This window comes from Phalangium opilio, unplaced genomic scaffold, assembly GCF_054372755.1.
Source record: "Phalangium opilio isolate 3A_F unplaced genomic scaffold, DU_Popi_V2 ptg000046l_1, whole genome shotgun sequence".
NCBI classification, from domain to species: Eukaryota; Metazoa; Arthropoda; class Arachnida; order Opiliones; family Phalangiidae; genus Phalangium; species Phalangium opilio.
In genome coordinates, this window is record NW_028324169.1 from 3,798,179 (window position 1) to 3,810,862 (window position 12,684).

Sequence of the window (12,684 nt, forward strand, 5' to 3'; positions counted from 1 at the left end):
CTGCTAGAGGGCGTTTGGAATATACATGCTTTATCTTTTGGGGGGAACGAACTATCCCTAGCGTTAGTTAATCCATGCCCGCTGTGTTTGCTTTGCTAAAATCATCCACGCAGCAATATCAAAGGCGCTGTGATTGGTCCAGTTGTATTTTCCTGAAAGATGATTTTCGTTTTGCCTACCTCAAGCCCCCCCCATGGGCCGCCGACCCGTTTACGACTCTTTAACCGCTGGCAAATATTGTCAATTACCCTTAAAATCAGTTATCGGAAAGAGGCTGCAACGATACTTGATTGAGTTTACCATGACTAGTCAAAAGTACCGAAAAACCTATTAAATTTCGTCTCTAACAATAATAAAACTCAACCTATTTTGAAGCCTTACAATAGCAATTGCAACTAAAAAAATGGAAATATCTTTATCAGCAAATAATAGGTTGATATAGATATCATTTTCATGGGCAAACTTACAATATCAGCCAGCGGTCAATTTAGGATATCGGCTGTTTGTTAATTTGGAACTAAATAATGCCAATAACTGCTGTTTTTTATTTCGTTGCATAGAAAATGTTAATTTATAAAAAGTACTTTTATATTTATACATATATACATGGATTTTTACAAGATAGTTAAAAATAGGTTTTTAATTTTAAAACTAAGACAGAAAATTGTTAAACTTCAACTTTTTGAAAACCGATTTCCCTGAGTTTTTCCCTGTATATTTGTCAACTATTTATTTCCCTGAGTTTTTTGTTAAAATTTAGACAGAAAATTGTTAAAATTTAGACAGAAAATTGTTAAAATTTCGACGGAAAATTGTTAAAACTTCGACGGAAAATTGTTAAAATTTCGACAGAAAATTGTTAAAATTTCGACAGAAAATTGTTAAAATTTCGACAGAAAATTGTTAAAATTTAGACAGAAAATTGTTCAAATTTAGACAGAAAATTGTTCAAATTTAGACAGAAAATTGTTCAAATTTAGACAGAAAATTGTTCAAATTTAGACAGAAAATTGTTCAAATTTAGACAGAAAATTGTTCAAATTTAGATAGAAAATAGTTAAAATTTACTCTTGGTTAAAATCGGTTTTTTAAAATGAAAACCGAATCAGTATTTTTTTCCTATGTTTCGGGAGTTGTCCAATCTCGGTCCAGGGTCAAATTCGGGGGCAATCCAGGTTCAGAAATCGGTAGCGTTCCAGGTTCAGGGGTAGTCCAAGGTTATTCCGGACTAAAATGGATTAGAACATAAATGCTACAATTTACTAAATTTAAATATAGGCCTAATCACCGTTTCAATGGCAAATGTTTAAAAATATTCTCAAAATTGTAGCTAATTTGAGTGTGTGGTTTTTAAGCAACTTGGAAAGTTAATGTTTTTCTACATAAATTTAGAAGTCGATCAAATCCCCAACTCTAATTCGAAAGAAGTCCAACCTCAAATGATCTTACATCGCTTAAAGCCTCAAATAATAACTTAGCATGAAATTTAACTTACTCGTCATATTCATAATCGAGCAATTCCATCCAATTAGGCATTGGAGCTGGATCCACCGTCGGCGGGAACGATGGCGGCGTAGGAACTCAGGCCACCGACGGTGGAGGCGTTGGCGCCGAGTTGTTAGGCTTAGGGGTCGGGCCCGGAGTTTCCTCCACTGGGGTCCCAGTGAGGTCCTCCTCAGTGGGAGATGCAGCGGCCGGAGCAGCTTTAGGCGGGCATTGCGGTGCCTCTACGGGGGGTTCCGGGGTGCTTACGGTTGGCATGGTCCTCGCAGTAACTGCCCTCGTTGGCTTCGGGTCAGTTGAAACAGGCGGGATCCTGTTGGCGTCCCCAACGGGTGGTCCACTAGGGGCCAACGGCGTGGCCTTTACCCTGTTATCTAGGACGTACGAGGCCCTTCCACGTCCTCGGTACGGATTTCCCCGAGGATGGTGACCACGTCCACGGTACCCGTTTGGTTGGGGACCGTGGACTGGTGCCGCGGCTTTCTGGGCTCCTGGGCGACTGTCGAGGGTGTAGTCATTTTGCCCTGTGGTCCCAGAACACCGTTGCCAGATCGAAAGGTAATCACCGTGACGGGGTTTGGGTTTACCTTGACTTTGTTGATAATTCATGACTGTTCTATGCAATTGATATAGAAAAGAAAGATGAAGGTCATAGTTTTCAATTGGGCTATATAGATAAATGGTCTACAATCGCCACGCCCCCTTTTTTCTAATGGTCCAATAAGAACTATGCTTTACTTACGAAGATGGGTTTTTGCCAGGAATAGTAAATAGTGACAACATGGCCGAAGATCAAGTTGTTTTCGGTACTAGGTACTGCCCCCTCCTTTAACCGGACCAGGGCTTGAGACAATTGCATTGTTATCAGTATCGGGACGCTCGCTCCTCATCTTTTATGGAAGAAAGGGTTGCTGCTATCGGGCCAAGTTCAACTTTGCCTGCATTGAGAAATTGAGATATTCATAGTTTAATTGTTTACCTTTTTACAAAAGAACGTAAAAGGAAAGCAACACTAGAGAATTACTTGTGCAGAAAAACATGTGTTTATGTAACCCCCCCTTTATTTACGTTCTAAGTAAGGGCAACAGCCTGCAGGTGTTACCTAGGCCTAGGCCTACCACGTGGACTTTTTAAATTAGGAAAATCTTGAACTGCGTTTCTAAATGGTTTGGTTCAATAAGCCTTTTTCTATGTAAAAAGGGGTAAATAACCTTCAGTATAGAGATAGGCCCTTGCCCATATATGAGATGAGGTTACCTTTGACCTGACGTATCTAAATATCTTAATTATGGTTTTCACTAAAGGGGTTACTTAAAATGCCTTCCAATATCTAGGCTTATATTAAAGTGCAGTGTTGTCAGGCCTTCTGTGAGTTAAGTTGCGGTCAGGTACCGAGTGAAACGGAACTGTTAGCCTTTAACTATGCATTCTTTTGACTTACCAATGGCCTGGCATCACTGGGAAACGCCCTTTAATAGCCATTAATAGGAACTATGAATAAAAAAAATTATGGAAATTGGTCATCTCTGAAAATGCTTTTATCCCAGCTTACCCCATTTAAATACCCTTATCTGGTGATTTATTTAATCACTTGTTAATCAATGTTTTCATTATTAATTAAGTGCATGATTGAGTCACAACCCTGGCTTAAGAATGCATTTCTACAACCGTTTTCTTTATTTTGAAAACCCTTTATTAAAGAAAATTCCCCTCTACTTCGGAATATTGTTAACTTATGTAATTAAAGTTTAAACGAACGTTCTCTCATACCAAGATTTAATTTAATGGTTTTAAATAAAAGTGAAAAAAGGGTTACAGTAACGTAGCGGGCCGGTCTCGAACGACTATATCTCTTGATTTAATATAGTTCTCTTATATATATATATCTCTTAACACAGCGGTTGTACAGAGATAAATCGTTAGTGTATAAAAAATAGTCAGTCTACATTTTTTTATGAACGATAACAATATTTTTATAACCAATTTACATTTAATTAAAAACTCGCAACTGTTAATTAAGCCAAGTTTCTTATAAATAAATTATTTTCGTGTATTATAATATATTTAATGGGAAAATTTTGTACGAAATTCACGTTCAAAATGTCGTAAAACTAGCTCTAAACCATTATATTTAGTTGTTAAAACGGAACTTTCAGAGCTTAGTGAAAACGTGGCAGTCCAAAATTTAATGTAAATGGATCCAAACGGCTGACTCTGTGACAGCACAGTTATTCTTCTATTTTTGGATAAAGTAACGTGTCCAAAAAGGGACGGTCGAGTTATAAGCCAAATTTGGAGTCTCATCAAAAATTGGATACAGAGTCATTTTATTTATTAATCAATTATTACCCAGAAATGGTCAGAACAGTATTCATATTTTACGCGAGTGGGCAAAAATGTACAGTATCCTCCCAATATTGGACTAATGCAAGCCCACGTTAGACAATTTGTAACCGAAATTGGACTAATATCAAGCCCATATTGGTGTAATATCTAGCCTACGTTGGACAAATGTCGAACAGTTTTGAACTCATACGAAGACAATATAGAGACTAGATTCTTTTACTTCACCGGGTGATGAATGCAATGGACAGGTTCTGTTCTCGACGTATCCATCTGTCTGTGTGTGTCTGTCTGTCTGTTGTTACCGAGGGGCTGATCACTTGCGAAACCGAGTGTACAAACGCCCATGAAATCAGATTTCGAAATCTTGAAATATTTCGAAATCCTGAAGTCTTTGGAAATCAGACTCAAATTCATCGAGAATTTTAGTTGAAATTTAATGAAATCTTGGTTGAAATTTCTGGAAATTTTATGAAAGCTTGGTTGAATTTTCTGGAAATTTTAGGAAATTTTCGTTGAATTTTCTGGAAATTTTATGAAATCTTATTCGAAATTTCTAGAAATTTTATGAAATCTTATTCGTAATTTCTGTAAATTTTTTGAAATCCTGGTTGAATTTTCTGGAAATTTTATGAAATCTTATTCGACATTTCTGGAAATTTTATGAAATCTTGGTTGAAATTTCTGGAATTTTTTCTAAATCGGTTGATATCATAAAACTTCAATGCAAATTTGAAGTCTCTGTTGAAATCATGAAATTTTTCCAACTTTGTTTGAAATCTTACGAAATATTTGGAAATTGTAAAAATTTCTGAAAATTTTCAAATCTTTAGAAATCATTAGGAAAGTTTTAAAATCTGAAGTCAACTGTACATATTTTTTGGAAGTGGTCAGCCCCTCGGTTGTTACAACCCAAGGGATTGCGTTCGCAGTTTCCTAATCTGAACAAAAACTGTTCTCTATTTCGTAGTAAATGGAATTGTGGAAGACAGTACTGCCACTGTCATCATCAATCGAACTACACCATTTTATGGTCTTTTAGACACAGTTGCGAAAGAGGCATAGTCTAGGTGTCAAACGTCAATAATAGCTGGGTTCAAATGATAATATGAAAATCGTCTCTTAAAACGATACAACTAGAAGTATCATAAGTAACTCCCTTAAAAATAATTAATATCAAGTAATTTTAATAAAATATTTGAGAAAAACCTCTCTTAACCAAAACATCTGTAGTCGAAGTTTATTTATTACGAGTAACGAAGATTGTGTGTGAAGTCGATAGATTGGATGCATTTCATAGTTTATATAAAGCGAGTAATTAAGACATTACTCCACTGCTCCATGCAACTCTATCCATAATTAATATAGGACGAGTATTGATATCGTTAATAATAAAATCTATCTAATAAAATCGGAATAGAGAAGTCGTTTTGAGGTAAATGGTCGAAAGATGTTTCAAGTGTGACTCTTTGAAATCTTGTAGGGGGTATAGGCCAGGACAGATAGGCCAAAAAAAGGGCTTGACCTAGAACATTTGAACATAAAGATGAAAATTGGTACATGTGTTATTTTCGATCCAACAAAAAATATACTAAAAGTCCCCTGCTGTAGAGCGCGACCTTTGACCGCCATCTTGGAAAATGGCCGCCGGGAGGCCAGCTACCATGTATTCCACATTCTTCTTCAAAAATTATGAAAATTGGTACACATTATGACTGAGACCACATGAGCATCATAAAAAATATTTCAGCTCTGTGCCGTGAATGCTAGGTACAGTATATTTCACCATGTTGTTGGAAAACTATGAAAATTGATAGATATTAAAATCAGAGCTGTGCATACCTCATAGTAAAATATTAAAGCCATTTATCAGATAGTTTGGCAGCCATGTTGGAAAATAGCCGCCATCAATGTCATGTAGATACAGTATATGGTTTAAAAATTATGAAAATTGGTAATAATTATGTTCAAGACCGTCTTAATATCATAGCTGAATATTGAAGACGTGCTACTGATAATTTGGGCGCCATCTTCGAAAATGACTGCTAGAAATGGCAAATATATTACCGATACATAAATATTTTAGATATTTTTTTATTGAGTAGATGATTTTCATGAACGTATAAAACGCCATAAAAATAACAATTTTTGAGTCTAAATTATCGAGCCATCTTCAAAAATGGTCGCTGAAATATTACTATCTTAAAATCGGGAAAAAAGGAAAGCCACATTACTCGGATTTTTGTTAGGAAAAACCATTTTGTATGGGTATAAACATTCTAGTGTCGTTAAGGATTAGATTTAAGACACATTTTTAACATCTCGTTCATATTTTTCTTCATCCTGAAGATTTTTTATTACGGCTAATACCTTGAAAATGACCACACATTGTCCAGCAAGCTAATCCAGATCGTCTACATTCACAGTTCTTCATACAAGATGTTCTGCAGACTGCAGGTACAAATAATGAGTGTTATAAGTTCATCTGATGCCGGAAGGAGAATGGTGTGAATGGGTCTTAGACTTTCGCGATCGCGAACCAATCCCCACTGTTCGGGATTAAATCGTTTCCGAGCTATTGTTGGACTTCAAGATACGCTCGGAATAAATGGAGTTTTCCGGCATCGGTTGTTGGATGAAGCTTAGCGAGATCAAATGAGTACTTGACAGTATGTGTGGCAACGGTTCCATTATACGTGTAATATCTACATAGTTGAAGCGTGACGTGTCAATTATTACCCTAAAAAAAGCGAAAAGGAGTCTCTCTTCGGCAGCAGCTATGGCTTCCTTAGATGCAATATGGTCTTTAAAAAAGCGAAACAAATTTGTAAGATGTTGATTATCTGTCATTACTTTAAACCACGCCTTATCATAACCACACCCAGTTACAGCACGTAAATGAAAGAAGTGCTCTCTTAACCTTTTTAACTCAAAGGACTTGTCGTGGCGGAGGGGCCCGAGTTCGTTGTGACGGTTCGGGAGTTCCTTGGGTTCACCCTTGGTTCAGACCGTTCCTTGACCCATTCCGTGAAGGTTTTGCTGGGCCGCTTTGCCCCCGCTCAGGTGTTGTCTTGGCTCGCCCCTGCTATTGCCAACCCTCTAGGGGTCGCGCATACAAAGTTGTTTGGGCCGTATGGCACTGTTGTGCTTGGAGAGAACTCCCCCGTCTCCTCGAGTCTTCTGCTGCCTTAATCCTTCCCTGTCACTGACCACCTTATGACTGGGCTCGACGTTGACGGTGTCCAGCTTCTGTCACCTGCTCAAGTGGCGTTGGTCGGGCCCACTGGCCGATCCCGTGTGCCATGACTGCGGTTCCGCAGGTTCAATTTGGAATATGATGGGGAGGGGCGCTGATAAGGCCCCCATATAGGTGTAGCGCCTAATCAATGGTTCTGACATGCAATTATTATGAGAAATCTTCAGGATGACGATGAATATGTATGAAATGCTAGAGATTTGTCTAAATTCTAATCTTAAACAACACTTGAATGTATAAACCCCATAAAAAATCATATTCTCTAATCAACATGTTGAGCATAACAGCTTAGAATAACTTTTCTTTCTTTCAGAATTTAGGGCAATGATTTTCATGTGGCCATTTTTAAAGATGGCGTCGATAATTTCGACTTCGAGATATCCATTTTTTGTTGTTTATTACGTTAAAGAAAATCATCTATTCAAAAAAGGAATTTCAAAAAGATTTATATATTTGAAATATTTTTAGCATTTCCAGCAGTCATTTTCGAAGATGGCGCCCAAACTATCAGTTGCACGTCTTCAATATTCAAGTATGAAGTTTAGACGGTCTTCAACATAATTATTGCCATTTTTCATAATTTTTGAACCATACACTGTAAAAATATGACATTGATGGCGGCCATTTTCCAACATGGCGGCCAAACTATCTGATTAATGGCTTCAATATTTTACTATGAGGTTCACACAGCTCCGATTGTAATACGTATCAATTTTCATAATTTTCCAATAAAATGGTGAAATATACTGTACCTAGCATTAACGGCGGCCATTTTCCAATATGGCGACCAAACTATTGAACACAGAGCTGTACAATTTGGCCATGATGTTCATGTGATTCCAATCATAATGTGTACCAATTTTCATAATTTTTGAAGAAGAAAGTGGAATACATTGTAGCTGGCATTCTCGGCGGCCATTTTCCAAGATGGCGGCGAAAGCTCGCGCTCTACAGCAGGGGACTTTTAGTATATTTTTTGTTGGGTCAAAAACAACACATATACCAATTTTCATCTTTATGTTCAAATGTTCTAGGTCAAACCCTATTAGCAGTGTTGGCGGTCAGCGCAGGCGCAATGGCAGTCGGTTTGGGAGTTTTCGCCTTACCTCTTTACGGGGGAATACGATTATTAAGGTGCTATAAGGCTAAACATAAACCCACCCTCAGAGACTTTATTGCAATACACTTCTGTTACTTGCCCTTAAAGTCTGATAACTCGTTAATTAAATAACTTTAAAATCAAACTACAAGGAAATAACCTTTCTCCTATTAAGATATAACTTCCATTAACTATAACCGACCGTGAGTGCACCCTAACTAACTAATAATCTTCCATAAATTGTCTGTCAATTTTCAAAGACATAGTTAACAACAAAAGAAGAGTAGCCTTTTTATATTAAATTTAGAAATATTAATTTTTAACTCCTTAACCTAACCTTCGCATTTTTCTCTATAACTTTCTTCCATTTAAACAATAATAATGATAATATAAGTCGAATTACGGTGGTGCCACCACGTGTAGATTGTAGTTAATAACGGGCCTCTAGTCAAGCTCCCCAGTGGCACGTTTCAAATCCCAGATATTCACAGTTATTAGAAGCCATCAACGATAGGTTTCATTTCCCAGATATTTGCAGCCCCAACGGAACGTTTCAAATCCCAGATATTTGAGCCCCCAACGGCAGGTTTCAAATCCCAGATATTAGCATCTCCAATGGCACGTTTCAAATCCCAGATATTCAAAGCCCTTAACGGCAGGTGATCAAATCCCAGATATTAGAAGCCACCAACGGCAGGTGATGAAATCCCAGATATTAGAAGCCACCAACGGCAGGTGATCAAATCCCATATATTAGAAACTACCAACGGCAGGTGATCAAATCCCAGATATTAGAAGCCCCCAACGGCAGGTTTTATATCCCAGATATTAGAAGCCCCCAACGGCAGGTTTAAAATCCCAGATATATGCAACCCCCAACGGAAGTTTCAAATCCCAGATATTAGCAGCCCCCAGTGGCACGTTTCAAATCCCAGATATATTAGAAGCCACCAACGGCAAGTGATTTAATCCCAGATATTAGAAGCAACCAACCGCGGGTGATCAAATCCCAGATATTAGAAGCCACCCATAAACCCAGCGTAGAAATCAACAAGGGATATATATGGTAGCACAATGATTCCTATTAGCTGTATTTATTCCTGTTACTATAGTCAGTCATACGCGAGTGTGAGGGGAAACTGAAAATATTACATTTTCGTGTTTTTTTTTGTTTAAAAACTGGTCCAAGAAATTAATAAACTGGTTTTGGACCAGATTAAGTGTGTTATTTAACTTATTTCAAAGACTGGTAAACAATATACTGGAAATACACTACTACTTAGTGCTTTCATTAACCTTTCATTAATTACTTTCTGGTAATTCCTATTTACCATTAATAAAAATATCTCAGCCCTTAATTAGGTGAAGTACTATTTTAATATTGAAACATTTCTAAAACAGAAAAAACCTTATTAAAAAACAACCGCGTGACGTCAATTGGTTCAATTTCACCTGTAAGCTAAGGTGATGTTTGTAGTTTGCTCGATCATTTTCATAGTGGAAGGTTGAAAATCCCATGGGATTCCAATATATATAAATTTAGTATTTACCCTAAGTCTAAAAATACACCAACCTACTAACACTACATTCGCAAAAACACCAGCGGGATTTAACCAAATAAATATTAAGTGAAATGCAACGTTAACTTGCATTCAAATATTTCCCTCGTGACCCGAATGGAAGACGATAAATACATTGAGATGCAAAATCACGTTTCCCAAATAGAAGTGTTGCGTAAGGTAACACGAAGCATTACGATTATTTCAATTCCATATCTACGTGTGTAGAGTGGTACTGAGAGCTACTGAGAGGGGAGGAGCTAATGGGACGTTACGTCAATAATGGTAGTGAAAATAGGGTCTTGGCAGTACTACGTCACGGAACGTCAGGCTACCTTCCACTAGCACGTAAAAACATATCAGGAGGAGGGGCTTATATCTTTCATTCTGTTAAAAAACATACCATTATGGCGCTGGGGGCGGAGTTAAGCTCGAATTTCCAAGTCCCTATTGTATGGTTTAAGCTGACGACTTTCAATATGGAAGCCAAAACCGAGGTAAGAGTTAGGAGGGTGTGACGTCACGAGAAAGTTCGCAGTAGCAGACAATAGTCTCTTATACCCTTAGAACGGTTTAAAAACATAGTGCACGAGCATTAGTATTGACCTGTAAAATTCATAGCAATAAACTGCGTTTGTATCTGGCGAATCTCTTTAGCGGCAATAAAACCCGAGAATCGAGACGAGACTCGGGTTTAGTCATAATGTCGTCTGTGGCATTATCCAAGGCTTAGTTATGTGGAAAGCCAATGAAAATACATGTTTCTTAAAGAATTTCATTGTGTAACTTTTGTTTTATTTTATTGAAAATCAATACTAGGTGAAGGTCTGCAGGGTGTTTCAACCATCCCATATTATATAGCCTAAACTCACAGTTTGGCGCCAAAATATTTGAAATGAAACATTTTTTGGATCTATGTTTTTCAGTGTGAAGGGATACTGATTTAGCTCAGTTATACGTGAGTAGTATTAGTAGTGTTAAATGTCCCAGGGATTTTGAAAAAATTTCGGATTGAATGTAAGTAGAAAATCGAAGTTGGACCAACACTGAGAACCAGTTCAGTTAAAAATTAAATTTGAGTACCTTAATACAGATACACCACATACGCACGGCTACACAAAACTCCCTTTCTATAATTCACGTTCTTGTTATATAATCCAATGCATGTAGATAAAAACCCCACGTTTCATAAAACCCACTCATTTCAATTGAATGAGTGGGCGCTGCAAGCCTAAGTTAAGGTAGAAACGGAGTCCCAACACTATACAATATCGATTCCGTTAAATAATTGCTAATTAGCAACATTTTAATTGACACTAGAAATATTTGTCATAGCTCGTAGCATAATATAAATGATGCATCGTTTTAATAACGAGGGATTTATGTGTTCAATTAATTAAAACGAGTTTTGATTCGGAAACCTTAAGCCTTGGCGGTATATTAACAAGTTATATAATAGTAATAATACGAATAAATCCACGAAATTTAAATTAAATATTCCACTTACTTTTTCCAAGTCTCCGTTACAGAACGTTAGTTGATTTCTTTGTACAATCTCCATTAGGCTGTAAAAGTTACGTTTTAAAATAAATTATAAGTTTCCTTGGGCCGAGGCCTAACTTCGGGAAATAATATTACTTACTTTTAGCTTGGTTTCTATTATTATACCAAGCTTTCAGGGTATTTTTACGAAGAAATCTTGACTACTATTATGGTTTTATTTCAAATTAAACTAATTATTACTTTAAATCGAAGGTAACAAAAGGAACGGAGCTGTTAACTCACATCACTCAATCAAAAACTCAAGCGCGAATGCGATGAAAAGTTTGAACTTTTTTAAGCAGACGACCTTTGTTTGACCTTGAGATAGTAACCGGGCGAAGTTTTCTGATTCAACGTTTTTTTTCATAAATATGGTTATTTCTTAACAAAAATATACCAAATTTGATAAGAAATTTATATGAATTAAGTGAGGTGGTTTTGTTTAATAAGTGTGTAATTACAACCACTATTTGCTTTTGGTCTGGTCTTGACGTTTGAAGTATATAGCCCAGGACTTTTAATGTTTGACCTAGAACATTTGAACATAGAGATGAAAATTGGTACATGTGTTATTTTCGACCCAACAAAAAATATACTAAAAGTCCCCTGCTGTAGAGCGCGAGCTTTCACCGCCATCTTGGAAAATGGCCGCCGGGAGGCCAGCTACAATGTATTCCACATTCTTCTTCAAAAATTATGAAAATTGGTACACATTATGACTGAGACCACATGAGCATCATAAAAAATTTTTACAGCTCTGTGCCGTGAATGCTAGATACAGTATATTTCACCATGTTGTTGAAAAATTATGAAAATCGATAGATATTATAATCAGAGCTGTGTAAACCTCATAGTAAAATATTGAAGCCATTCATAAGATAGTTTGACAGCCATGTTGGAAAATGGCCGCCGGGAATGTCATTTAGATACAGTATATTCTTCAAAAATCATGAAAGTTGGTAATAATTATGTTGAAGACTGTCTAAACAACCATAACCCAGAGGTCCGTGGATCGAAACCAGGCTCTGGTGAATTAATGCAAAATAGATCTTGCTATTTTGATATCAGTTATTCTGTTCATACAATGGTGATTTAAGCAGAGTGGCGCATTGGAAGCGTGCTGGGCGCATAACCGAGAGATCCGTGGATCGAAACCACGCTCTGGTAAACTAATGCAAAATAGATCTTGCTATTTTCATATCAGTTAGTTTGTTCATACCATGGTGAAGTAAGCAGAGTGGCGCAGTGGAAGCGTGCTGGGCCCCGAGGTTCGTGGATTGAAACCACGCTCTGGTAAATTAATGCAAAATAGAACTTGCTATTTTGATACCATTTATTCTGTTCATACAATGGTGAAGTAAGCAGAGTGGCACAGTGGAAGC